Source organism: Aythya ferina (assembly GCF_964211825.1).
Source record: "Aythya ferina genome assembly, chromosome: 34".
Taxonomy (NCBI): Eukaryota; Metazoa; Chordata; class Aves; order Anseriformes; family Anatidae; genus Aythya; species Aythya ferina.
Genome location: NC_140331.1, coordinates 555815 through 582954, shown reverse-complemented (window position 1 = coordinate 582954; position 27140 = coordinate 555815). Strand labels below are relative to the sequence as shown.

Here is a 27140-nt window from a genome sequence, read left to right as displayed (position 1 = left end):
TAGGCTCATCAGGAGGGACACGCAGGGCAGGCGAGGCAGGGGGCTGGTGCAATGACACGGTTGAGAGCCTCTGAGTGAGGATTAAGGGACAAACCAAAAATGCGGATGGTGTAGTGGGAGTCAGAGATCAGCCTCCCATCCCGGGTGACTACAGGGATGAATGGTTCAATGAGGAATTAGGCAATGTCTGCCTAATCAGCCGCCCCTGTCCCTAAGTGTGCGGGTGACTTCGGGTTGCCAGATGTTAGCGGGGAATGACACGGCGCAGACACAAGCAGAGCCAGGAAATTCCTAAAGCACCTTGCTGATAACTTCTTGATCCAGGGCCTAAGGGAGCCGAGTAGGAAACGTGCGCTTCTAGACTGTTGCTTGTAATCCGAGAATGTCTCCTGGGTGAAGTGGCGAATGGCAGCCATCTTGGGCACGGTGGCCACAGAGAATTGGAGCTTAAAATCTTTGGTGATAGGAAGAAAACTGCCAGTAAAACTTCCAGCAGGGGCTGTGCCACTGCTGCAGACTCCCCATCGGGTGCCACCTCAACACAGGTTGGTGGAGCCAGAGTGGTCTGAGGGAGGGGTGGCACTGGGGTTTGGGTCCCCTCATCTTTGGGGAGGAGCACGGTGTCCCCTGAGGGGAGTGGCGGCTGCGCCCCGCTCCTGGTCAGGTTCCAGGAAGCAGGGAGCAGCTGCCCCGCGAGCGGAGGCCCCATGAGGAGGGGTGCCGGGGGTCTGGGCTGGATGAGGGCCTGCAGCAAGCAGGAGCCTGTGGGGTGCAGGGGCTCCTTGTGGGGCATGGCCAAATCCCATTCCCAGGGATTTTGGAACTTTGCTCTTGGGGGAAAGAGGCCATGTGAAGCCCATGGAGCAGACGCTGGGAAACGGGACCCCTCCTGTGGACTGTGGCCCAGAGTGATGCCCTGACCCAGTGCAGATGGGGCACTGCCTCACTGGCTCTCCTGGGCTCCTGATTTTTCTTCAGTTTTGTCCCTCAGGCTCCGAGCGTGCCTCGAGCAGCAAAGGTGGGCAAGCACCTAAGAACTTTTTGAACTCCAGAGAGCAGGGGGAGCAAACATGAGACACTGGGCTCACAGCGTTATGGCAGGGAAAACAAAGGATGGAGGGAAAACAAAGCTGAGAGTCAAAAGGCAGGCTCCATGTGCACCGAGTTGCAATGACTTTGACAGATGCCCCAGCTTCTGCTGAACCTCAGGAAGCATTTGCGGCCTGAGGATTTTCACTTGCTCAAACCCAAATGAAAAAGAACACTTCCTGGCAATGTCAGACCTCCTGTGGGATTACCAGGAGTGCACAGGACGCAGCAATGTCCACAATTGTTCTTCCAGGCGTGGATGGGGAGAACAGTGCAAACGCTGCAAAGCCCCAACATTGCCGAAGTTACTGCATAGAAGGCGCTGCGGCATTCTTGGTTCTCCTCCTGCTTGTGACAGTTGCCTGCTGCGTGCTGCGTGCTTATCCGGTGTTGGAGGCGGCCAAATCAGTGAGTTTTGGCTCTGGCTCGTGCCTGGGTCCCTCCTCATTGTGTGAGCCCCCTCCAGTCGCTGCAGCTCACTAAGGAAGAGGTAGATCACACCATGCGAGGCCAATGTTTCTCTTTTGTGTTTGATTGCAGCAGTTCTCGCAGGTCCTGGCTACTGGACACCTCAGCTTGATGTGGTCCACGGGCCTCAGGGCAATCCGCCAAGTAAGTCAGCGGAAGGAAGGAGCATCTAGGTGCTGCAGAGCCAGCAGGCACCTTGCGGTTGAGTTGAGATCTGGGGTGGGCACGGGGAGGGCCCTTCTCCGGGCAGCTCCACGCATGCTTAGTTTTGTAGCAGCATGGTGCCACTGCAGGCACCCAGCAACTGTTTGCAAGATGCTCTTGAGTGGCAGGGAGAGAAGAGTGCCGTGGAGCAGTCCCCTCTTTGAACTGCATTCTCTGTTACTCTGGTCAGAAGGAGTATATTGATGCAGTTCACGGGAGGGGCTCTATCCTCTTGTGTTTACAGATGGGACCGAAGGCAAAGGTGATGCAGGTTCCCAGATGGGTTCCAGGACAGTAGCTCTGGGAGATGGCGTGGGTAAGTTGTGGCTTTTGATTTCCTTTGAGAGCTGCCAGCTCAAAGCCCAAATGTCAGCCAAGCATCTCTGCAGGTGGGAGGGTACAGACTGGCACGTGTGTGTGCCCTGTCAAGGCACCAGGCCTGATATGCTCTCCTACTGAGCTATCGATGTAGATGGCGATGGGACAGAAAGTTCTCACGGGTCTTTGCTTGCAGAAGTGTCCCCATGGAGGGCTTTGCCAGATCCTCGGCTGCTTCCCGCGTTGAAGCGCAGCTGGTCTCCCAGGGCTGGGGAGTCATTTCACTGACTTCACAGACTATGCCCGGGTTCTCCAAATTGCACTGGTGCCAAAGTGAACTTGCTCCTTTCTGTTCAGGTCCTCTACGAGCAAAGGATAAAGCTGGAAGAATAACACCTTCCCCAGCGTCCCCTCACATCGTAGAGGAAATCAGAAAGGAGTTAGCGAAGGCAGCACCTGGTGGGTATATTTCACTCTGGGCGCCATAAGTCTTGGGAAGCTGAGGTTCTAAATCCGTGTGTGGACGAACCGTAACCTGCACAACAGGAAGGGATGGGTCAGAACGGAGACACTCCGTTTCACACCTAGCAGGCACTGCTGAGCCCCAGAGATGGCCGAGCGCCCCTGCTGCTGCTTGTGGGTCCAGCCTGGTCCCAGGGGCAGCTGCTAGCCCAGCATTACCATTACTGGTCCGAGCTGTTGCGTGCAAACATTGGTATCCAGCCAGCAGCAATGGGCGTTTGCTTGTAATTGTGCCCAGAACATGGTTCAAGGAGGAGCAGTTACTTACATTCCCACTGTCCTGCTTTCTTTCTAAAGGGACAGACAGTCAGACTGTGCCGAAGGACGTGCTTTGGCAAGGAAGCAGCTGCACGCTGCCCCTCTCTGACAAAGGAACAGAGGCAAAACAGGCAACTGCCACCCCAGGTAAAGGCTGTTTCTTGGCCATCCGCAGTCACCAAGCAGAACCAGCAAGCGCGTGCAGGTTCTTGCCCTGGTACCCGCTCTTGCACCTCATGGCAGCAGCCAAAGCCCAGAGTGTCAGTAGGCAGCAAGTGTTGCAGAGGAAGGCAGGAGTGGCTCCCTGGGGATGGCTGTCTGCCCTGGGCTGTGACAGCATGTGGCAGCAGTGCAGCAGAGAGACGCTCACAAAGCTCTGTGGCTGTGGTTAGAGAGGGGTCACCTCCCAGCGCACTCAGCTCCCAGGGATTTTGGAACTTTGCTCTTGAGGGAATGAGGCCATCCGAAACCCATTGAGCAGATCCTGGGAAACAGGACCCCTCCCTCCGGTGTACTGCGGCCCAGAGTGATGCCCTGACCCAGTGCAGATGGGGCACTGCTTCACTGGCTCTCCTGGGCTCCTGAATTCCCGGTAGTGCACAGGACACAGCAATGTCCACAATTGTTCTTCCAGGCGTGGATGGGGAGAACAATGCAAACACTGCAGAGCCCCCACATTTGCAAAGTTACTGCATAGAAGGCGCTGCGGCATTCTTGGTTCCCCTCCTGCTTGTGACGGTTGCCTGCTGTGTGCTTATCCGGCGTTGGAGGCAGAAAAATCAGTGACTTGTTGTTTCCGCACTCCCTCTCCATCTCTTCCCCCCCCAAATTCTTTCCCTTGGAGAGTGGCATCTAATGTGTCACAGCCGCACCTGAGCTCTGCCAGCGTGCGTGTCTTCAGCACAGACAGGGCTTGTGTGTTTAATTACACATCCCAAAGAGTGGATGGGCAGCACCTCACCGAACAGTGAGCCGAGGCTGCCGCCTTGTTGGGCCAGGGCCAGGGCCAGGGCCAGGGCCAGGGCCAGGGCCAGGCAGGGAGCTGAGTGCTGGTCCTTGCCAGGCGCTCTGGGGAAGGGCAGACGGTGGCTTTTGGGGCCTGGCCATGCTGAGCCCAGCTTTGCAAGCCTGTCTCTGCGGGGGCCAGGTCTTCTTCCTGGGACAGCACGTGCAGAGCAGGCAGGTGAGGATGGCCGGTGAGGCGCTGGGGAGGAGACGAGCCGGGGAATGTTGTGGAGGGGAGCAGAATCCCAGCCCAGGGCACATGGCGCCCCAAATTCTGCACAGAGCACTGCGTGCCCACAGCTCACGTACAGCCGCGTGCCTGCACCCCGCTGCCTCGCACCCGCCTGGCACCGCAGCCGCAGCACGGCCTCAGCAATTCCTGTCCCCGCAGGCGCCTCGCCGCAGCCCAGGCAGCCCAGAGCGACAGCCGTGGCCGCTCCTTGAGCCCGTCCAGGAGGCCTGAGCACCGTGCTAGGCCTGAGAGCCAGGCCCGACGCCAGCGGCCACCCTCAGTGCCTGGAAGACCTGCCCGCCTGCCACCAGCCCGGCCTCCGCGGCCCCCACGCCCGGCACAAGCCAAACGGAAGGCGTGCGACCGGCCCAGCGCCCCCCAGTCCTCGTGGGCACGGACACCACCCCCACGGCCCCCCACCCTCCTTCAAGGGCTGGGGGAGGCCCCCCCGGGGTGCAGCCTGGGGCAATTACTGACCCCCGCTTTATTGAGGCTGCAGCTTCAATAAATATCAGATCATACAGCACAGCAGCCCGGGTCATTAGTACAGCAATACCCAGGGACCCGCAGCAGGACTTGGATGGAGAAGTACCCCTGAGGGTCCTCGGTGCTGGGGGTCAGCCAGACTGTGCCCGCCATGCAGGGAACGCAGGGGAAGGGAGCTGGGGAGCAGCACAGCAGGAGCAGACAGGAGGGCTGTGAGCGCGCCACTGACCCTGCACAGCGCTCAGCCGAGACCCCCCCTGTTCAAAGTGGCTGTGCCACAGCCACACACAGGCCCGGGCCCTTCCTGATCCTGATCCTCCCCACAGCCAGCCCTCCTCACAGGCAGGTCCTGACACTGCCCGGATGGCCAATTTGGCCAGGGTGCCCCATGCCAACGCTCCCACGGCTCAGCTCTCCTCAAGGGAAGAAGAATTGGAGCTTAAAATCTTTGGTGATAGGAAGAAAACTGCCAGTAAAACTTCCAGCAGGGGCTGTGCCACTGCTGCAGACTCCCCATCGGGTGCCACCTCAACACAGGTTGGTGGAGCCAGAGTGGTCTGAGGGAGGGGTGGCACTGGGGTTTGGGTCCCCTCATCTTTGGGGAGCAGCACGGTGTCCCCTGAGGGGAGTGGCGGCTGCCCCCCGCTCCTGGTCAGGTTCCAGGAAGCAGGGAGCAGCTGCCCCGCGAGCGGAGGCCCCAGGAGGAGGGGTGCCGGGGGTCTGGGCTGGATGAGGGCCTGCAGCAAGCAGGAGCCTGTGGGGTGCAGGGGCTCCTTGTGGGGCATGGCCACATCCCATTCCCAGGGATTTTGGAACTTTGCTCTTGGGGGAAAGAGGCCATGTGAAGCCCATGGAGCAGACGCTGGGAAACGGGACCCCTCCTGTGGACTGTGGCCCAGAGTGATGCCCTGACCCAGTGCAGATGGGGCACTGCCTCACTGGCTCTCCTGGGCTCCTGATTTTTCTTCAGTTTTGTCCCTCAGGCTCCGAGCGTGCCTCGAGCAGCAAAGGTGGGCAAGCACCTAAGAACTTTTCGAACTCCAGAGAGCAGGGGGAGCAAACATGAGACACTGGGCTCACAGCGTTATGGCAGGGAAAACAAAGGATGGAGGGAAAACAAAGCTGAGAGTCAAAAGGCAGGCTCCATGTGCACCGAGTTGCAATGACTTTGACAGATGCCCCAGCTTCTGCTGAACCTCAGGAAGCATTTGCGGCCTGAGGATTTTCACTTGCTCAAAGATGCTTCCCAAATGAAAAAGAACACTTCCTGGCAATGTCAGACCTCCTGTGGGATTACCAGGAGTGCACAGGATGCAGCAATGTCCACAATTGTTCTTCCAGGCGTGGATGGGGAGAACAGTGCAAACGCTGCAAAGCCCCAACATTGCCGAAGTTACTGCATAGAAGGCGCTGCGGCATTCTTGGTTCTCCTCCTGCTTGTGACAGTTGCCTGCTGCGTGCTGCGTGCTTATCCGGTGTTGGAGGCGGCCAAATCAGTGAGTTTTGGCTCTGGCTCGTGCCTGGGTCCCTCCTCATTGCGTGAGCCCCCTCCAGTCGCTGCAGCTCACTAAGGAAGAGGTAGATCACACCATGCGAGGCCAATGTTTCTCTTTTGTGTTTGATTGCAGCAGTTCTCGCAGGTCCTGGCTACTGGACACCTCAGCTTGATGTGGTCCACGGGCCTCAGGGCAATCCGCCAAGTAAGTCAGCGGAAGGAAGGAGCATCTAGGTGCTGCAGAGCCAGCAGGCACCTTGCGGTTGAGTTGAGATCTGGGGTGGGCACGGGGAGGGCCCTTCTCCGGGCAGCTCCACGCATGCTTAGTTTTGTAGCAGCATGGTGCCACTGCAGGCACCCAGCAACTGTTTGCAAGATGCTCTTGAGTGGCAGGGAGAGAAGAGTGCCGTGGAGCAGTCCCCTCTTTGAACTGCATTCTCTGTCACTCCGGTCAGAAGGAGTATATTGATGCAGTTCACGGGAGGGGCTCTATCCTCTTGTGTTTACAGATGGGACCGAAGGCAAAGGTGATGCAGGTTCCCAGATGGGTTCCAGGACAGTAGCTCTGGGAGATGGCGTGGGTAAGTTGTGGCTTTTGATTTCCTTTGAGAGCTGCCAGCTCAAAGCCCAAATGTCAGCCAAGCATCTCTGCAGGTGGGAGGGTACAGACTGGCACGTGTGTGTGCCCTGTCAAGGCACCAGGCCTGATATGCTCTCCTACTGAGCTATTGATGTAGATGGCGATGGGACAGAAAGTTCTCACGGGTCTTTGCTTGCAGAAGTGTCCCCATGGAGGGCTTTGCCAGATCCTCGGCTGCTTCCCGCGTTGAAGCGCAGCTGGTCTCCCAGGGCTGGGGAGTCATTTCACTGACTTCACAGACTATGCCCGGGTTCTCCAAATTGCACTGGTGCCAAAGTGAACTTGCTCCTTTCTGTTCAGGTCCTCTACGAGCAAAGGATAAAGCTGGAAGAATAACACCTTCCCCAGCGTCCCCTCACATCGTAGAGGAAATCAGAAAGGAGTTAGCGAAGGCAGCACCTGGTGGGTATATTTCACTCTGGGCGCCATAAGTCTTGGGAAGCTGAGGTTCTAAATCCGTGTGTGGACGAACCGTAACCTGCACAACAGGAAGGGATGGGTCAGAACGGAGACACTCCGTTTCACAGCTAGCAGGCACTGCTGAGCCCCAGAGATGGCCGAGCGCCCCTGCTGCTGCTTGTGGGTCCAGCCTGGTCCCAGGGGCAGCTGCTAGCCCAGCATTACCATTACTGGTCCGAGCTGTTGCGTGCAAACATTGGTATCCAGCCAGCAGCAATGGGCGTTTGCTTGTAATTGTGCCCAGAACATGGTTCAAGGAGGAGCAGTTACTTACATTCCCACTGTCCTGCTTTCTTTCTAAAGGGACAGACAGTCAGACTGTGCCGAAGGACGTGCTTTGGCAAGGAAGCAGCCGCACGCTGCCCCTCTCTGACAAAGGAACAGAGGCAAAACAGGCAACTGCCACCCCAGGTAAAGGCTGTTTCTTGGCCATCCGCAGTCACCAAGCAGAACCAGCATGCGCGTGCAGGTTCTTGCCCTGGTACCCGCTCTTGCACCTCATGGCAGCAGCCAAAGCCCAGAGTGTCAGTAGGCAGCAAGTGTTGCAGAGGAAGGCAGGAGTGGCTCCCTGGGGATGGCTGTCTGCCCTGGGCTGTGACAGCATGTGGCAGCAGTGCAGCAGAGAGACGCTCACAAAGCTCTGTGGCTGTGGTTAGAGAGGGGTCACCTCCCAGCGCACTCAGCTCCCAGGGATTTTGGAACTTTGCTCTTGAGGGAATGAGGCCATCCGAAACCCATTGAGCAGATCCTGGGAAACAGGACCCCTCCCTCCGGTGTACTGCGGCCCAGAGTGATGCCCTGACCCAGTGCAGATGGGGCACTGCTTCACTGGCTCTCCTGGGCTCCTGAATTCCCGGTAGTGCACAGGACACAGCAATGTCCACAATTGTTCTTCCAGGCGTGGATGGGGAGAACAATGCAAACACTGCAGAGCCCCCACATTTGCAAAGTTACTGCATAGAAGGCGCTGCGGCATTCTTGGTTCCCCTCCTGCTTGTGACGGTTGCCTGCTGTGTGCTTATCCGGCGTTGGAGGCAGAAAAATCAGTGACTTGTTGTTTCCGCACTCCCTCTCCATCTCTTCCCCCCCCAAATTCTTTCCCTTGGAGAGTGGCATCTAATGTGTCACAGCCGCACCTGAGCTCTGCCAGCATGCGTGTCTTCAGCACAGACAGGGCTTGTGTGTTTAATTACACATCCCAAAGAGTGGATGGGCAGCACCTCACCGAACAGTGAGCCGAGGCTGCCGCCTTGTTGGGCCAGGGCCAGGGCCAGGGCCAGGGCCAGGGCCAGGGCCAGGGCCAGGCAGGGAGCTGAGTGCTGGTCCTTGCCAGGCGCTCTGGGGAAGGGCAGACGGTGGCTTTTGGGGCCTGGCCATGCTGAGCCCAGCTTTGCAAGCCTGTCTCTGCGGGGGCCAGGTCTTCTTCCTGGGACAGCACGTGCAGAGCAGGCAGGTGAGGATGGCCGGTGAGGCGCTGGGGAGGAGACGAGCCGGGGAATGTTGTGGAGGGGAGCAGAATCCCAGCCCAGGGCACATGGCGCCCCAAATTCTGCACAGAGCACTGCGTGCCCACAGCTCACGTACAGCCGCGTGCCTGCACCCCGCTGCCTCGCACCCGCCTGGCACCGCAGCCGCAGCACGGCCTCAGCAATTCCTGTCCCCGCAGGCGCCTCGCCGCAGCCCAGGCAGCCCAGAGCGACAGCCGTGGCCGCTCCTTGAGCCCGTCCAGGAGGCCTGAGCACCGTGCTAGGCCTGAGAGCCAGGCCCGACGCCAGCGGCCACCCTCAGTGCCTGGAAGACCTGCCCGCCTGCCACCAGCCCGGCCTCCGCGGCCCCCACGCCCGGCACAAGCCAAACGGAAGGCGTGCGACCGGCCCAGCGCCCCCCAGTCCTCGTGGGCACGGACACCACCCCCACGGCCCCCCACCCTCCTTCAAGGGCTGGGGGAGGCCCCCCCGGGGTGCAGCCTGGGGCAATTACTGACCCCCGCTTTATTGAGGCTGCAGCTTCAATAAATATCAGATCATACAGCACAGCAGCCCGGGTCATTAGTACAGCAATACCCAGGGACCCGCAGCAGGACTTGGATGGAGAAGTACCCCTGAGGGTCCTCGGTGCTGGGGGTCAGCCAGACTGTGCCCGCCATGCAGGGAACGCAGGGGAAGGGAGCTGGGGAGCAGCACAGCAGGAGCAGACAGGAGGGCTGTGAGCGCGCCACTGACCCTGCACAGCGCTCAGCCGAGACCCCCCCTGTTCAAAGTGGCTGTGCCACAGCCACACACAGGCCCGGGCCCTTCCTGATCCTGATCCTCCCCACAGCCAGCCCTCCTCACAGGCAGGTCCTGACACTGCCCGGATGGCCGATTTTGGCCAGGGTGCCCCATGCCAACGCTCCCACGGCTCAGCTCTCCTCAAGGGAAGAAGAATTGGAGCTTAAAATCTTTGGTGATAGGAAGAAAACTGCCAGTAAAACTTCCAGCAGGGGCTGTGCCACTGCTGCAGACTCCCCATCGGGTGCCACCTCAACACAGGTTGGTGGAGCCAGAGTGGTCTGAGGGAGGGGTGGCACTGGGGTTTGGGTCCCCTCATCTTTGGGGAACAGCACGGTGTCCCCTGAGGGGAGTGGCGGCTGCCCCCCGCTCCTGGTCAGGTTCCAGGAAGCAGGGAGCAGCTGCCCCGCGAGCGGAGGCCCCAGGAGGAGGGGTGCCGGGGGTCTGGGCTGGATGAGGGCCTGCAGCAAGCAGGAGCCTGTGGGGTGCAGGGGCTCCTTGTGGGGCATGGCCACATCCCATTCCCAGGGATTTTGGAACTTTGCTCTTGGGGGAAAGAGGCCATGTGAAGCCCATGGAGCAGACGCTGGGAAACGGGACCCCTCCTGTGGACTGTGGCCCAGAGTGATGCCCTGACCCAGTGCAGATGGGGCACTGCCTCACTGGCTCTCCTGGGCTCCTGATTTTTCTTCAGTTTTGTCCCTCAGGCTCCGAGCGTGCCTCGAGCAGCAAAGGTGGGCAAGCACCTAAGAACTTTTCGAACTCCAGAGAGCAGGGGGAGCAAACATGAGACACTGGGCTCACAGCGTTATGGCAGGGAAAACAAAGGATGGAGGGAAAACAAAGCTGAGAGTCAAAAGGCAGGCTCCATGTGCACCGAGTTGCAATGACTTTGACAGATGCCCCAGCTTCTGCTGAACCTCAGGAAGCATTTGCGGCCTGAGGATTTTCACTTGCTCAAAGATGCTTCCCAAATGAAAAAGAACACTTCCTGGCAATGTCAGACCTCCTGTGGGATTACCAGGAGTGCACAGGATGCAGCAATGTCCACAATTGTTCTTCCAGGCGTGGATGGGGAGAACAGTGCAAACGCTGCAAAGCCCCAACATTGCCGAAGTTACTGCATAGAAGGCGCTGCGGCATTCTTGGTTCTCCTCCTGCTTGTGACAGTTGCCTGCTGCGTGCTGCGTGCTTATCCGGTGTTGGAGGCGGCCAAATCAGTGAGTTTTGGCTCTGGCTCGTGCCTGGGTCCCTCCTCATTGCGTGAGCCCCCTCCAGTCGCTGCAGCTCACTAAGGAAGAGGTAGATCACACCATGCGAGGCCAATGTTTCTCTTTTGTGTTTGATTGCAGCAGTTCTCGCAGGTCCTGGCTACTGGACACCTCAGCTTGATGTGGTCCACGGGCCTCAGGGCAATCCGCCAAGTAAGTCAGCGGAAGGAAGGAGCATCTAGGTGCTGCAGAGCCAGCAGGCACCTTGCGGTTGAGTTGAGATCTGGGGTGGGCACGGGGAGGGCCCTTCTCCGGGCAGCTCCACGCATGCTTAGTTTTGTAGCAGCATGGTGCCACTGCAGGCACCCAGCAACTGTTTGCAAGATGCTCTTGAGTGGCAGGGAGAGAAGAGTGCCGTGGAGCAGTCCCCTCTTTGAACTGCATTCTCTGTCACTCCGGTCAGAAGGAGTATATTGATGCAGTTCACGGGAGGGGCTCTATCCTCTTGTGTTTACAGATGGGACCGAAGGCAAAGGTGATGCAGGTTCCCAGATGGGTTCCAGGACAGTAGCTCTGGGAGATGGCGTGGGTAAGTTGTGGCTTTTGATTTCCTTTGAGAGCTGCCAGCTCAAAGCCCAAATGTCAGCCAAGCATCTCTGCAGGTGGGAGGGTACAGACTGGCACGTGTGTGTGCCCTGTCAAGGCACGAGGCCTGATATGCTCTCCTACTGAGCTATTGATGTAGATGGCGATGGGACAGAAAGTTCTCACGGGTCTTTGCTTGCAGAAGTGTCCCCATGGAGGGCTTTGCCAGATCCTCGGCTGCTTCCCGCGTTGAAGCGCAGCTGGTCTCCCAGGGCTGGGGAGTCATTTCACTGACTTCACAGACTATGCCCGGGTTCTCCAAATTGCACTGGTGCCAAAGTGAACTTGCTCCTTTCTGTTCAGGTCCTCTACGAGCAAAGGATAAAGCTGGAAGAATAACACCTTCCCCAGCGTCCCCTCACATCGTAGAGGAAATCAGAAAGGAGTTAGCGTTTTATGGAGTTAGTCCATTGGGACCTAAAGGGAAGAAGAGTTTGAGGCCAACAAAGAAGGACTGGGGCCTAAAGGGGATGGGGTGGCGGGGGGGTGATTGTGCCCTAAAGAGAAGAAGGGCTAGGGGCAAAAGGAAATGGGCTTAGGCCCTTAGGAGAAGGGCTTGTGTGTGAAACAGAGGGTTTGGGGCATAAACGGAAGAACAGTTAGAGGCCGAAATTGAAGGGTTGGGGTCTAAAGAGAGGGGTTTGTGCCCTAAAGAAAAGGGCTTGGGCCCTGAAGAGAGGGTATGGGCCCAAAAGAGAAGGGTTTGAGCCCGAAAGAGAAGAAGGGCTTGGGCCCGAAAGAGAAGAAGGGCTTGGGCCCAAAAAAGAACGGTTTGAGGCATAAACGGAAGAACAGTTTGAGGCCAAATAGGAAGGGTTGTCATCTAAAGAGAGGGGTTTGTGCCCTAAAGAAAAGGGCTTGGGCCCTAAATAGAAAGGTTTGGTCCCTAAAGAGAAGGTTTTGTGCCCTGAATAGAAGAAGGATTTGGGCCCTAAGGAGAAGAAGGGTTTGGGGCCTAAAGAGAGGCTTTTGGGCCCTAAAGAGGGCTTGGGCCCTAAAGAGAAGGGCCTGGGCTCTAAGGAGAAGGGTTAGAGCTCTCAATACAGGGGTTTGGGCCCTAAAGAGAAGGTCTTGGACTGAAAGAGAAGGCCTTGGGCCCTAAAGAGAGGGTCTGGGCCTTAAAGAGAGGGGTTTCGGCCCTAAAGAGAGGGGTTTGGGCCTGAAAGAGAGGGGTTTGGGCCCTAAAAAGAAGAAGGGTTTAGGCCCGAAAGAGAATGGTTTGGGGCATAAAGGGAAGAACAGTTTGACGCCAAAAAAAAGGGTTTGGGCCTAAAGAGAAGGGCTTGGGCCCTAAAGAGAGGGGTTTGTGCCCTAAAGAGAAAGGTTTGGTCCCTAAAGAGATGGGGTTTGGGCCCTAAGGAGAAGGGTTTGGGCCCTAAAGAGAAGGGTTTGGGCCCTAAAGAGAAGAAGGGCCTAAGGAGAAGAAGGGTTTGGGTCTTAAGGATAAGGGTTTGGAGCGTAAGGAGAAGGGTTTGGGGCCTGAAGAGAAGAAGGGCTTGGGCCCTAAATATAAAGGTTTGTGCCCTCAAAAAGGGTTTTGTGCCCTGAAGAATTTGTTTTTTGTTTTTTTTTTTTTTTGCCCTGAAGAGAAGCATTTGGGCCCTGAAGGGAAGGGTTTGGGCCTTAAAGGGAAGGGTTTGAGTCCTAAAGAGAGGGGTTTGGGGCGTAAAGGGAAGAAGGGGCCTAAATAGGAGGCATGAGGCTCTAAAACTGATGGTGGAGGCCCTCTGAAGGAAGTTTTGGACCCCAAAATGAGGTATAGGAGACTGGAAATAATACTGATCTAAAAAAATTATAGTATTTGGGCCATAAAAAGCAGGGTCTGGATCCAAACTTGAGGTTTTGATAGTAAAACAGATGCTTTGATCTTAAAACTGATGCATTGGGCTCTAAAAAGCAGTTTCGGGTTCGGATCCTTAGAGGAAGCTTTGGGCTATTACAGTGGGGATGTGAACACTTAAATGTGGCTTTGGGTTCCAAAACGAAGGCTAATGGTGCTCCAGCTGCACCATTAGGAGTGTTTAGGGGCACTGGGCGCACTGGGGTCCCCCTCACTCATCCTTTTCCTGTACCAGTCACACCAGTAGGTGGGTCTTGGGGCTCCTGGGGGGCACAGTGGACACCCTTATCCTTCAATCTGGGGGTATGCCCTGCTGCCACCCCCTTGCCACGTCACCCCAATGCAGACTGCCAGACTTTGGATGGTGAAACTGGGAGCCGTGGACCCTTAAGATGGGGCCTGGATGCTAAAAGAAGGTTTGGGGTCCTAAAAATGAGGGTCTGGGCCCTTAAAATGTGGCTGTGGGTGCTCAGACGGACACTCTGAAATCCCAAACCAAAAACTGGGACTGTGGACCCCACCGTGGTGCTTTGGGGTCCTGAAATGAGGATTTGGGTCCTACAACGAGCCCTTGCTCTCTCAGAGGTCTCATTATACCCTACAAATGAGGCCATGCCTGCTTCAAAGAGGGATAGGGGCTTACTGTGGAGATTCAGTCCCCCAAAATGAGACTCTGCATCCTAAAGAGAGGGGCTTGGGCCCTGAAGAGAAGGGCTTCGGCCCTAAAGAAAGGGGCTTGGGCCCTGAATAATAGTTTTTTTTTGCCCTAAAGAGAATGGTTTGGGCCCTGAAGAGAAGGGCTTGGGACCTAAAGGGAAGGGTTTGTGCCCAAAAGAGAAGAGCTTGGGCGCTCAAGAATAGTTTGGTGGTTTTTTTTGCCCTGAAGAGAAGGGCTGTGGTGGTTCCACTCGAGTGGGCAGCCAAGCTCCACCACAACCACTCTCTCACTCCCCATCCTCAAAGAGGAACGGGCAGAAAATACGATGAAAAGGGCTCAAAGTTGAGATAAGGACAATGCGATCACCAGGTAATTATCATGACGGGCAAAACAGGCTCGGCATAGAGAGACAGTAAGATTTATTGCTTATTACTAACAAGCTAGAGAAGTGAGAAACAAAGGAAAGAAACCAAAAGCACCTTCCCCCCATCCACCCTCTTCCACCTCTCCCCCCGAGCGGTGCAGGGGCACAGGGGAGTGGGCATTATGGTCTGTCTGCAGCACTTCTTCTCTGCCGCTCCTTCTCGGTCACTCTCGTCCCCTGTGCTGTGGGGTCCTCCCACGGGATACAGTCCTTGATGAACTGATCAACTGCCATCTTCAGAGGCTTCTTCAATCTCCCCTCAGCAGCTGCAGTTCAGGAACTTGGCACCAGAGAGCTTATGAAAATGCACAATGCCCTAACAAGACAAGCCTCTGCATAACTTACCCTAATTCTCCTGCTCTTGTGTGGTTGATTAGAGAGAATCTGTCACTATAGTCTAACCGAGAAGATTTCCAAAATAAAGAACAAGAAGTTTTCTTCTGTTCTCCTTTCTCATTTTCAGCCATGCCCCACCTCAGTGGAAAATCTCCAGTGAGAAGTATAGGAAAGGACAGACAGGAAGGCAGGTAAGGAGCTGGCTGCAGAGGCATCAGGCAATAACAATAAGAACAGCAATAACAATAAGATAATTACCAGCAATAATTATGATATTGTATTAGAATATAATATGTATTATGATAGATAATAACTACCAGCAATAACAATAAGAACAAAAATAATAACAATAAAAAAGTATAATAATAAATAATAAAAGAAATAATAAAAGATAAACCAAGCAAAGGACAGCAATCAGATACTAAGATTTGTCACAGACACTTGTCAAGAGAGGTAGGATGTTTATTGCCCTTGAGAAATATCCACGAAATCACTTTCTTTATGCCGTTCTTGATTTCCTTATTTCTCATGCTGTAGAGGAGAGGGTTCATTACTGGAGGCACCACCGAGTATATAAATGACACCATCACAATTAGAGCTGGGGAGGAGAGGGAGGAAGGCTTCAGGCAGGCAAACATGGCAGTGCTCAGAAACAGGGAGACAATGACCAGGTGAGGGAGGCACGTGGAAAAGGCTTTGTGCCGGCCCTGCTCAGAGGGGATCCTCAGCACAGCCCTGAAGATCTGCACATAGGACAGCACAATGAAAATAAAATACACGGAGACTATGCAGACGCTAGCCACAAGAAGCCCAGCTTCCCTCATGTGGGAGTCTGAGCAGGAGAGCTTGAGGATCTGGGGGACTTCACAGAAGAATTGATTTACAGCATTACCTTGGCAGAAAGGAAGAGAAAACGTGTTGGCAGTGTGCAGGAGAGCGTGGAGAACCCCACTGCCCCAGGCAGCTGCTGCCATGGTGGCACAGGCTCTGCTGCCCAGGAGGGTCCCGTAGTAGTAGGCTGGCAAATGGCCACTTAGCGGTCATAGGCCATGATGGTGAGGACAGAATACTCTGCTGTCATCAAGAACAGAAACAGAAAAACCTGGGCTGCACATCCTGCATAGGAGATGACCCTGGTGTCCCACAGGGAATTGGCCATGGATTTGGGAACAGTGGTGGAGATGGATCCCAGGTCGAGGAGGGCGAGGTTGAGGAGGAAGAAGTACATGGGGGTGTGGAGGCGGTGGTCACAGGCTATGGCGGTGAGGATGAGGCTTGCCCAGGAGGGCAGCCAGGTAGATGCCCAGGAAGAGTGCGAAGTGCAGGAGCTGCAGCTCCCGCGTGTCTGCGAATGCCAGCAGGAGGAACTCGGTGATGTAGCTGCTGTTGGACATCTTCTCTCCCTACTCTCAAGAAAATATTTGGTTAGAAAGAACTGTTGAAAGAGAAGACATAGGCAAGTTAGGGCAGACTTCTTCAGGCTGGGAGAGGAATGGTTGGAGAGCTGCCAGGCAGAGAAGGACCTGGGAGTGATGGTGGATAGTCGGCTGAATATGAGCCAGCAGTGTGCTCAGGTGGCCAAGAAGGCCAACGGCATCCTGGCTTGTATCAGGAACGGTGTGACCAGCAGGGCTAGGGAGGTGATCGTCCCCCTGTACTCAGCTCTGGTGAGGCCGCACCTCGAGTACTGTGTTCAGTTTTGGGCCCCTCGCTACAAGAAGGACATCGAGGTGCTTGAGCGGGTGCAGAGAAGGGCGACAAAGCTGGTGAGGGGCCTGGAGAACAAGGCCTACGAGGAGCGGCTGAGGGAGCTGGGCTTGTTCAGCCTGGAGAAGAGGAGGCTCAGGGGCGACCTTATCGCTCTTTATAGGTACCTCAAGGGAGGCTGTAGCGAGGTGGGGGTTGGCCTGTTCTCCCACGTGCCTGGTGACAGGACGAGGGGGAATGGGCTTAAGTTGAGCCAGGGGAGTTTTAGGTTAGATGTTAGGAAGAACTTCTTCACTGAAAGGGTTGTGAGGCACTGGAACAGGCTGCCCAGGGAAGTGGTGGAGTCACCATCCCTGGAGGTCTTTAAAAGACGTTTAGATGTAGAGCTTAGGGATATGGTTTAGTGGGGACTGTTAGCGTTAGGTCAGAGGTTGGACTCGATGACCTTGAGGTCTCTTCCAACCTAGAAAATTCTGTGATTCTGTGATTCTCTGCGCTAATTCTATGCAATGTCCCATATAAATTTTCCACAAGGGCTTCTCTTTGTCCCTGGGACCTTCCTTCAGCTCTATTTTGACAGCTCAGGTTTGTTCTGTTCCATATGTCATGAGCAGCAGGGGCTCTGCCCATGGACTCCAGCCAAGTCAATCCTACTTCACTTCAGTGGTGCCAAACAGCCCAGATTTTTCCTAAGGATTTCCCTTCATTGGCTGCCTTTAGATAAGTGAAAAGGATTTGCTTCAGTGACCTTGTGAGAATTGTCCCTATTTAGTGCAGTGAGGTGGGGTCAGCACGCAGCCAGCTGCCTTGGAGAGGGCAGAGTCTTGGGAGGGACACAGCTCCTCCAACTCTGCCCTTCTGAACAGTCTTCATCTGTCACATACAGCCGAAACAGATTCTTTCTCACTTGATTTTTTACATTTGCATTACATCCGCAGCCGTGACAATAGCAGTGTCTATGTGAGGGAGAATGGAACCTTGTATTCACACCCTCCCATGTTGAAGTAACACCCAGCACTGGGAGGGACAGTTCACTACCTTCAAAACCTGGCCTCCAGAGGATGAGCTGGAGAATGTTTTTATTAGCCACTTATTTCAAATTCATATCCTTACAGCTGCTAAGGTCTCTTCCTATGATGGGACAGAAAAGCTCTGGTTTTGCAAAGCTTTCTTGCAAACGTTTCTCTCTTTTGCAGCGCAGCTGAGCAGAGTGATGCTGAGTGGTGGCATTGTTCTCTGCTGCCTGAAACTGTCCCTGCTGCCAGCTGCTTCTCTGTCCCCATGTCTCCTCCCTGACCAGGCTCACAGAATCCATCCCACCCACTAAGCACTGCCTTAAAGACATCTTCTGGCATCAGAACACTGTGCAAAACATATTTCTTTGTGTGAAGAGACTAAGGAGATGCTCAGAAACATGCTAGCAAGAACTGGAGCCTCAGTGTCTTCTCCAGAATGGAGAAAGAAATTCCATCTCCCACTGCCCACGCAGCCATCTGAAAGGAGAAAATCCAAAGCAGACTCCTACATTTTCTGGTACACCCAGTTTTACATTCTTTTGCAGGATAATGTTCCTGCAGCAGGGAAGCCCCGCTCTGGAGCACATCCTCCTCCACACTGCAGAAACCACAAAAGACACCCTGACAGGTTCTGCCCATGGAGAGATGTGCCCAGTCTAGGAGACACTTCAAGGAACTGCATTGTCCTGTGGCAAAAGATTTACAGCATAAAGGTCTGTGAAGATTCCTCCTGTGATGAGCTCATCTCTGCTCTCACCATCCCAACTGCCTTTATTCCCCTTCTGCCTTGCTCATCTTCCCTCTGTGCCTGCAGGCAGTGCCACCAGCCCTGCTGTGCCGCGCAGAGGAGCTGCTCCTGGGCAGAGCTGTCTCTCTGCGGTGCTGCCCACTTGCCAGGAGCTCCCTTGGTCCCAGGAGCCTGACTAAGTTCAGCAGCAGAGGCCAAACCCGAAGCATGATTTTGCTGCTCCTCAGGCTCCCTGGAGATGTTCCATAGACCGCAACCCTCTGGCTTCTTCCTTTCAGCCAGTTCACAGTCCACCTCACTACCCAATCGTCCAGACCACACTTGTTCAGTTTAGCTGTGAGGATGCTGTGGGAGACAGTGTCAAACACTACTGAAATCAAGATACCTACTGCCTTTCCATCATCTATCCACCTGGTTATATCCTCATGAAAGGCTATCAGGTTGGTTAAGCATGCCTTCCCCTTGGTGAAGCCATGCTGACCACCCCTAATGACTCTTTTCCTTGATGTGTCCAGAGACAGCAAGTGGTGCCCTCACTGGTGTACTTGCTGCAGCATGGACTTGTCCATGGCCAGAATCCCTTCAGGGTGAGCCTGCTTTACCATGGCCTTATTCCGTGGCCATCAGAAGCCTTCCTGCTTCAGCACGGACTAATCCACACCACACACTCTTCTGTGTTTTCTGGCACAGCATTATTAACTGCCTTAGAGGCTTCCAGATGTACCTGCCCCAGTGTGGACATATCCTCTGGCCAGCGTGCCTTCAGGGAAGTACCTTCTGCACTGTGGACATCTCCATAGCCACAGACCCTTTGGGGTAGACATGGCCCCACGTGGACTTATGCACAGGCCACAGTCCCTCTGACTCCAGTACCCATGCAAGTTCAAGCCTGTCCATTACAGAAGCACAAGAGCAGCAATGCCCTAGCCATCTGACAGCCCAGGTACGTGGCTATTGCTGCTATCAGAACATTCCTGGGCACAGCAGAGTCAAATGATATGGCAAACAACAAAAGCAAAATATAGTCACGAACAAATATAGGGCAAGCAAGCCCTGTGGCAAGAAAAGGAGCCTGCCGATTCATAGCTAAAGAGCTACAGCAGCTGTTAATTCAGTTTAGCAGACTCTGATCAAATCTGTTGTCATCTCAAAACCATGGAGCTGCACGCTGGGCACCAAAAGGGACTGCTCTGGATTAACCCCCATAGGCAGCTAAGCACCACAGAGAGGTTGTGGAGTCTCCTTCTGTGGGGATATTCAAAACCCATGTGGATGCCATCCTGGGCAAGGTGCTCTAGGCGATCCTGCATGGCAGGGGGGTTGGACTGGGTGATCTTCGGAGGTCCCTTCCAACCTCAGCCGTTCTGTGATTCTGTGACCACACGGCTGTCAATGGCTCCCCCCAGCAGGATGGGGGATAGAAGCAGAAAAGTGAGCTGAGTCTAAGGGAGCAGAACAGGTAAAGCAAAAACTGTATGCAAGTGAAGGAACAGGCCTCTGCAATTACACCTCTTTAAGCTGGAGGATAATTGCACTCAGATGTTACCCTGATAAGACACTGGATACAACAGAGAGCAGAGAATCGAGGGTTGAAGTGCAGTTTAACAGGATCATCACCTTTTCTTAGGGTACCCAAGGAGGGTCTCAGCTCTTCTAGCAGGGATGCAGAGGGCTCATTCCAGCTGCCCTCATGCAGACATCCAGCAGCATTTATATGTCCTTAGCATTGCGGTGTCCTTCCCCTTTCGTATCCTGCCGGAGAGCAACCTGCAGCCCAGGAAGACACTCCAAAGATACAGCTGGATGTCCCAAAGCTGCGTGTCCTGGTATCCCAGCTCCTCTCGCTGCAGTGTCTGGAGGAGTCACATCGTCTCCCTGCCCATGCTCACAGCCCCTGGGGCACAGCAGGGACCCTGCTCTGCGCCACAGCCCTGGGCTCTCCTGCCCTGCCACAAGTCTGTGCTCGGCCCCGTGCCACACCTGAGGTGCTGCAGCCCAAATGTGCACAGCCAGGACGAGCTGGAGCCTCATGGCTTGTCCCAGAACAGTGATGATTTTGGGTGAAGGGACATCGGAATTTGGATTAAGGGGTGTGATCACACATCTTGGCCACCTGCGGTGCTGAAGTGGAGGGATGCAGGCTCTGCCAGAGAGAGTGTCAGGGAAGATGAGAAGGTGAAGGTGAAGCTCAGATGCATGGAGCTGCTTTATGCAATTGACAACAGATTGGGTTAGCTTTTGTGATTGAGGAGGAGAGGGGCTCCCTTCCAACCAGATCCTTTCTACGATTCTATGACCCATCGTGTCAATGAACACGCTGGCCCCAACTATCCCATCCTCATCTACTCCCCGTGTAACAACCTCTGCAACCAAGTAAAGGGACGGGTGAAAGTTCCTCCCTCTCTTGTGAGAGGTGCTGAGGCACCCATCTCCCAGCCTGATCTTGGGAATGCCCAAGAGAGGTGTGTTGCCTACCAGGGGCTCGTATTAGGAACGATGCAATGAGTCTACCAAGCCTTGTTCTTCGCTCAGACTACTATCCACTGCTGCTCTGCTGGGACTCTCCCTCCACCTCTGCACACAGGCAGAGAAAGCCCCAGAAAAGGGCTTACAAGGGGAATGTCAGACCAACAAGTCACTTAAGGGTCCTTTATTTTGTTTAAATTCACCAAGACTCCTCATGGACGGAGTCTCTGGACTCCTCTAGACAGCCATGCACTGAATGAGAAACGGGATGAAGAATCAGAGACTCACAGAATGTTTTGGGTTGGAAGGGACCTCTAAAGAGCATCTAGTTCCAACCTCCCTGTCATGGGTAGGGACACCTTCCACTGGACCATGTGGCACAAAGTCCCATCCAGCCTGATGATCTCAACATTTCCAGGGAAGATGCATCCACAACTTGCTAAGAGGCAAAATCCTAATGACATTTTAGTGGACAGTGTCAGGAGAATGAAACCACAGATAAAATAAACACTGAAACCAAAGCAAAATAAAGCCAGAAATGACAATACCCAGAAATACATTAGAATAGGAGCTGTGCCTTTAATGAGCCACGTTATGTGTCTAATGCAGAAGTTGGGAAGTTCATTCCTTCTGAAAAAAATTATTTCATCAGTTTCCTGAGGGCATCCTTAATCTCCTGGTTCCTCATGCTGTAGATGAGAGGGTTCATTGCTGGAGGCACCAATGAGTACAGAACTGCCATCACCAGGTCCAAGGATGGGGAGGAGATGGAGGGGGGCTTCAGGTAGGCAAAAATCCCAGTACTAATAAATAGGGAGACCACGGCCAGGTGAGGGAGGCATGTGGAAAAGGCTTTATGCTGACCCTGCTCAGAGGGCATCTTCAGCACAACCTTGAACATCTGCACAAACGACAGCATAATGAAAACAAAACAACCAAAGGCTAAACAGACAATGACCACAAGAAGCCCAGCTTCCCTCATGTAGGAGTCTGAGCAGGAGAGCTTGAGGATCTGGGGGATTTCACAGAAGAACTGGCCCACAGCATTACCATAGCAGAGAGGAAGAGAAAATGTGTTGGCAGTGTGCAGGAGAGCATAGAGGAAACCACTGCCCCAGGCAGCTGCTGCCATGGTGGCACAGGCCCTGCTGCCCAGGAGGGTCCCGTAGTGCAGGGGCTGGCAAATGGCCACGTAGCGGTCGTAGGCCATGATGGTGAGGACAGAATACTCTGCACCAAAAAAGAATAATAAAAAGAAGACCTGGGCAGTACATCCTGCATAGGCAATGGCCCTGGTGTCCCTCAGGGAATTGGCCATGGATTTGGGAACAGTGGTGGAGATGCAGCCCAGGTCAAGGAGGGCGAGGTTGAGGAGGAAGAAGTACATGGGGGTGTGGAGGCGGTGGTCACAGGCTACGGCGGTGAGGATGAGGCCGTTGCCCAGGAGGGCAGCCAGGTAGATGACCAGGAAGAGCGCGAAGTGCAGGAGCTGCAGCTCCCGCGTGTCTGCGAATGCCAGCAGGAGGAATTCGGTGATGGAGCTGCTGTTGGACATCTGCTGTCTCTGGGCATGGGGGACCTTTACAAGGAGGAAAAAACAATAACCAGTTAGGAGAGGTTCCTCTGAAAAAATCCTATGCCATTTCTCACAGAAGTCTCCCAAAGTACCTCTCTCCTTTCAAAGACCTTCTTGTGGCTCCCTTGATTAACTGTAGCATGTGCTGGCTGAGGTGGGCAGAGGGAGCAGGGATTCATCTGTGGGTCAGTCCTGTACAGCAGTAGGTTTATGGGAACATGGGGTGATCTCAAATTAAATCCACTTACAATATCAAAGAGCTTCTCAGTGTTCTTATTCCCAAATCACCCAACAGAAGGGCAGAGCAGAACCTGAGATGAACCTGGGTACTGCTGATAGCAGGGGATTCCCGGTTCAAAGCACACACCTCCAAACCCCTCACCCTGTCTTCATACTCCACTTCCAACCACCACGAACAACAAGGGCTTATTTCAGTTCCCTTCATGCATCTCCCCAACAACATTTCTGTGGCCTTGGCACCTCCACTGATTCTTCGTGGCTTCCAGCATCACAATCACTCTAATGGAGAACTGTGTCCATTTGGGACGGATAGGATAGGATAGGATAGGATAGGATAGGATAGGATAGGATAGGATAGGATAGGATAGGATAGGATAGGGCAGGATAGAAGAATCAAATTGAATCAAATCAAATAGAATAGTTCAATTGGTAGGGATCTTCTAGTCCAACTGCCTGACCTCTTCAAGGACCTTTTCAACCAGAAGTTAAAGCCATTTATTGAGGACCCTTCCAGCCCTTTTACCAGCGTTGTTGCCCTCCTCCGGACTCTTCCAAGGACTTTTTTTGTACAGTGGAGACAAGGACTGCACATAAAATTCAAGGTGAGGCTGCTCTAATGCTAAAGGTAGTGGGACAATCACCTCAACTGAGCGGCTCTGCTGTGTTTAATGCATCCTAAAATGCATTTTGTGCTCTTCACCATGAGGGTACATTGCTGACTCACAGCCTGCTGTGAGCCTGCTGTCAACCAGCACTCCCAGATCCCTTGCTGCTGAGCTGCTCCCAAGAAAACTGAAAGCACGGAGTCTGTCTTTATCAGGTAGCCCCTGAACAGCTGTGTGCACCAGAAATGTCACTGCAGCAAATTACAAACACAAGCAGACTGCTGACCAGACTGTAGGCAGCAGCATGACCCTGCCCTGCCCTGCCAGGGGGCCTCCTTCCACCCGCAGCTTCTCCCTGCAGCGCCCTGGGGACCATACTCTGCACCATAGCCCTGAGCACCCCTGCCTGCACCCCCAGCTGCACAGCACTTCACACTTTTCCACTTAGAGCCTCTGGGCTGGGAGTCCTCAAGAAAGGTCCCAAAATCTGTGGGCTATGCTGCCCTTTGGAGATCCTTCCAGGAACTGCAGCAGCATTGCCCTGCAGCCAGAGACTTACCATTTCAAGAGCTGCGATGTTTTTCCTCCAGTAAGCTCTCTTCATCCTCCCGAGTGCCTTTAACCTTTCTCTGCCTCCCTCCCCTTCCCTTATCCCCTTGGGACCCCCAGCCCTGCTGCACCATGCCGAGGAACTGCTCCTGGGTACAGCTGTGACTCAGCAGAGCTGCTTGCTTGCAGACAGATCCCTCCATCTCAGGAGCCCAGCCTAGCTCAGCAGCAGAGGCTAAGCCCAATGCATGACTTTTGCTGGCCCCTCGGGCTCCCTGGAGATGTCCCTGGGGCTCCAGGGATGACAACTCCTGAAAAGCAGCAGGGTCACCCCTGGGGAACATGATTTGAAGCAGACTGAAGTAATCACCAACTGCCCTGCCCTAAACAAAGGACAGAGACTGGTTCCAGCAGCATGATTTGTGCTACCAGAGCACGAGATGTCCTGGTTCACCTCTGAACACCCATAATAAAAGGATAGAGAAACAAAGGGAGGCTTCTCTGGTTTCCCTTGGTCAGGGCAGTGATTCAACTGAGGGAATGCAGGCATCTTCATTGAGCAACCTGACCTAGTAGCAAGTATCCTTGCCTACGGCTGGTATGTCAGAGCTAGATGATCCTTAAGGTCCCCTTCAACCAAAATCATTCTATGATTCTAGGATCTCATCCCAAATTGGAAGCCCTCAGGCTGAAGCAGGATTCAGCTCCCCCATGCATCCTACACACCCTACATCTGGGATTGCTCTTGGTTCAGCTCAGGTAGACACAAAGTAATTGCTAGTGTGGGCTCTGAGCCCCTGGGCTTTGTTCAACCTGGGGGACAGCTGGTCCCACACAGACGTTTGGTGATGGCTCAGGTGCCAGGGGAGATCAAAGACGTGTGCCAGTGTTTGCAGGCTCTGATGGAGAACTTTTCTGAGCATCAGCTGAGGGCCAGACAGGGAAGGGGGATGTCCTTGGCTGCCCACAGGGACACCAGACTCGTATATGTAGGACACCTCCGGATGTGCCTTTATCCAATATCTCCTCAAAGCATGCAGAGCTATTGAGCTGACCAAATGCAGAAGAGGTCCAGAAAGACTGCTCAATTCCCTTCCTGCTCTCCAGCCTTGGACACAGCAGGGTTTGCTCTCTTTGTGGTGCTCTCCTTTGCTCTTTATGCTGTGATTTGCCAAACACTCAGCATGTCTAAGCTCACAAGCAAACCTTTTGCACGCATGTGATCCTGGGCCGTTGTAAACCATGTTTCCTTGTCACAAGTCTGTACTTGGACCCAGAGCCACAGCTGAGGTGCCCGGGGCTGTGCCCAGCACATTTCTGAAGGGACTCTTCTAGTTAACAGAAGGTGCCTCCTGTTTGAGTTTTTGCTTTCCTTGATCTGGGCTTCAAGTTTACTCTGTTTCATCTGGGTGGCGATGTAAAAACATCTCTCCCAATTAGGGAATGGGCTCAGATACACAAACTGTTACTCTGAGCTTTACCAGGCAAGTGCCTGCACCACATGCCAGCCTCCAGACAGCACCAGCATCACCTTTCCAAGCTCATCAGAGTTTGTGCATCTGCCCTTTAGCTCCTGCTCATATGAAGAGGTTGCTCCATGAGATGATTGAAATGCTGATGATGAGCTCAATAGGACCGGGTCTGTGAGCATGGACAGGGTGTAGATGGGGGGATCATAGAATCATTTAGGTTGGAAGAGACCTCCAAGATCAGTCCAACTTCTGACCTAATACTAGCAAGTCCTCCACTAAACCGTATCACTAAGCTCTACACCTAAATGTTTTCTAAAGACCTCCAGGGATGGTGACTCAACCACTTCCCTGGGCAGTCCATTCCAATGCCTAACAACCCTTTAAATAAAGAAGTTTTTACTAATATCCAGCCTAAACCTCCCCTAGATGACAGCAGAGATAGACGGGGGGTTCCTGGCAGTGCAGACAGTGGTGCTGGAAAATGATCTGGCTCTCCCATTGAGCGTCCTGACCTTTAGGGCAACCACCCTCTGGTGTTCTTAGAGGCACAGTGCTGCTGCTCAGAAGGGCACAGCTCTCCCATAGAACCCCTGAGCTATCAGAGAGCAATTTTGAGAAACTGCAGAGAGGCTAAGGTCATAAGCATGCTTCTGGGCAGCTTCAGATGTATGCCGCTGACGCGAATCCTGTTGTCCTTGGCTGTCACAAAGGGATGAGACTTTCCCTGGGTGTAGCACCCACACAGTCCTTGGTCTGCTCACTGGAGTCAGGAGCCAAGTCCTTCCCCAGCAGGGCAGGTCCATCCTCCTATGAACAGGGTGCTGCAGAACTGAGGGCTGCTTGCAGTTCCAGCTCACCCTTGTCCTGAGGGGATCTTTCAAGAGGATGAAGAAGGCAGGGACTACACTCTCAGGAGGGAGCTTTTCAGAAGCTGTGCTTTCAATTTCCTAATTGCTGAAGGGAAAAAAAAGAGAAACGAGAAATTATTTGCACAAGAGACAGACTGCAGACAACTCCAGCTTCCTCTTTCCATCCTTGTCAGATTAGGTCTGGCCTCCCCCTGATAAGCTGCAACCACAGAGATGCCCTCGGACAGTGCCATACAAGCAAGAGGTGCCCATAGGGCAGAGCTGAGTGCAGCATGTGGGGAGGGGGGGGGGGGGGAGAGTCTGTGAACACTGGCACCAAAGAGATGGGGGGCAGAGGAACATCTCCCAGGGACAGCTCCATACAGCAGAGAGGTGGTCAGAAGGAGAGGAAACTCCTAAGAGCAGCATTGTGCCTTGGGGACTGGAGCACCACTGTGTCCTCTCCAGCATTGATGCCTTCCACTGAACAAGACCCCCTTGCCTCTCCTCTCCCTCTCAGCAGGGTCTTCTGCCCTCATGGCCACGATGTTGACCTTGCAGCTGGGAATGCATAAAGTCTGAAGAGGGTTCAGAGGAGGTCTACCAAGACAGGGGTAGGCATCATGTGTGGAGGCCAAGAGGCCTGGGCTTCCTAGGCCTGGCGAAGCACAGGCTTGGCACAGTGTAGTAGTAGCTCCAGACAGCTTGAAAGTTGCTTTCAGAAATGATGGCACATTTTTGATAGGGGCATGAGAAAGGAAACCAACCATAAACTGCCATTTGGGAGGTCCTGGTCATGAGGAGAAAGAAATATCACTCCAAGGGTACTGCTGTGGTCACTCAGAGGGAGTCTGGATCAGCCCATGGCTTTGTGTTGCAAGAAATAGCCAGTGAGGACAAGCAGATGCCAGTAGAGGTAGGGAGATACTGTGGTGATGAAGTAGGTTGGGTGTCTACAGACTGCAAGGAAAATGGCACCGGCATGGGGCAGGGTAGGACAGACAACGGCCAAGGGCACTGGCAAGGCTGGAAGGCCCTGACAGAGCCAAGGTCTTTGTCCCCTTGGCTGTAGCTGTTGTCTGTCACTGAGGCCTATGAGAAGGCACGTTGTCCCCTTGGCCCTGGAACCTTGGGGCCTTCTTGTACCCCCCGGTGGTGTTGTACTGTTGTCCTTCACTCCGCATCACACACCCCACGTCCCACTGTCTCTTGAAGAGTCCTGAGTCATGTGTGGGACAGGAGCTCCCTTCCCAGAGCCCGGGCATCAGGCCTTGGCATCTGGTTGGATAAGGGCTTTACTCAGCATCAGAGCCACCTACATGTTGTCTTTGCCTGACTGGCATCACTGCCTCC

At 54.2% G+C, this 27140-nt stretch overlaps 2 protein-coding genes and 1 pseudogene across 10 annotated transcripts in view; all 3 read right to left on the bottom strand.

Annotated features, from left to right (window-relative positions):
- The window catches only part of LOC311425839 (uncharacterized protein), a 329482-nt gene that overhangs the window by 239398 nt on the left and 62944 nt on the right, over positions 1 to 27140 (bottom strand). The window lies entirely within an intron of this gene.
- LOC311425795 (uncharacterized protein) overlaps positions 1 to 27140 on the bottom strand; it is a gene marked incomplete at its 3' end in the record, with an annotated part of 311807 nt that overhangs the window by 221877 nt on the left and 62790 nt on the right. The gene's annotated exons all lie outside the window — the stretch shown is intronic.
- On the bottom strand, positions 14992 to 22052 carry LOC311425790 (olfactory receptor 2B2-like; annotated as a pseudogene). Its single transcript has 2 exons — positions 21141 to 22052; positions 14992 to 15963 (listed from the first exon to the last, which is right to left on the bottom strand). The product of its transcript is annotated as an olfactory receptor 2B2-like (transcript).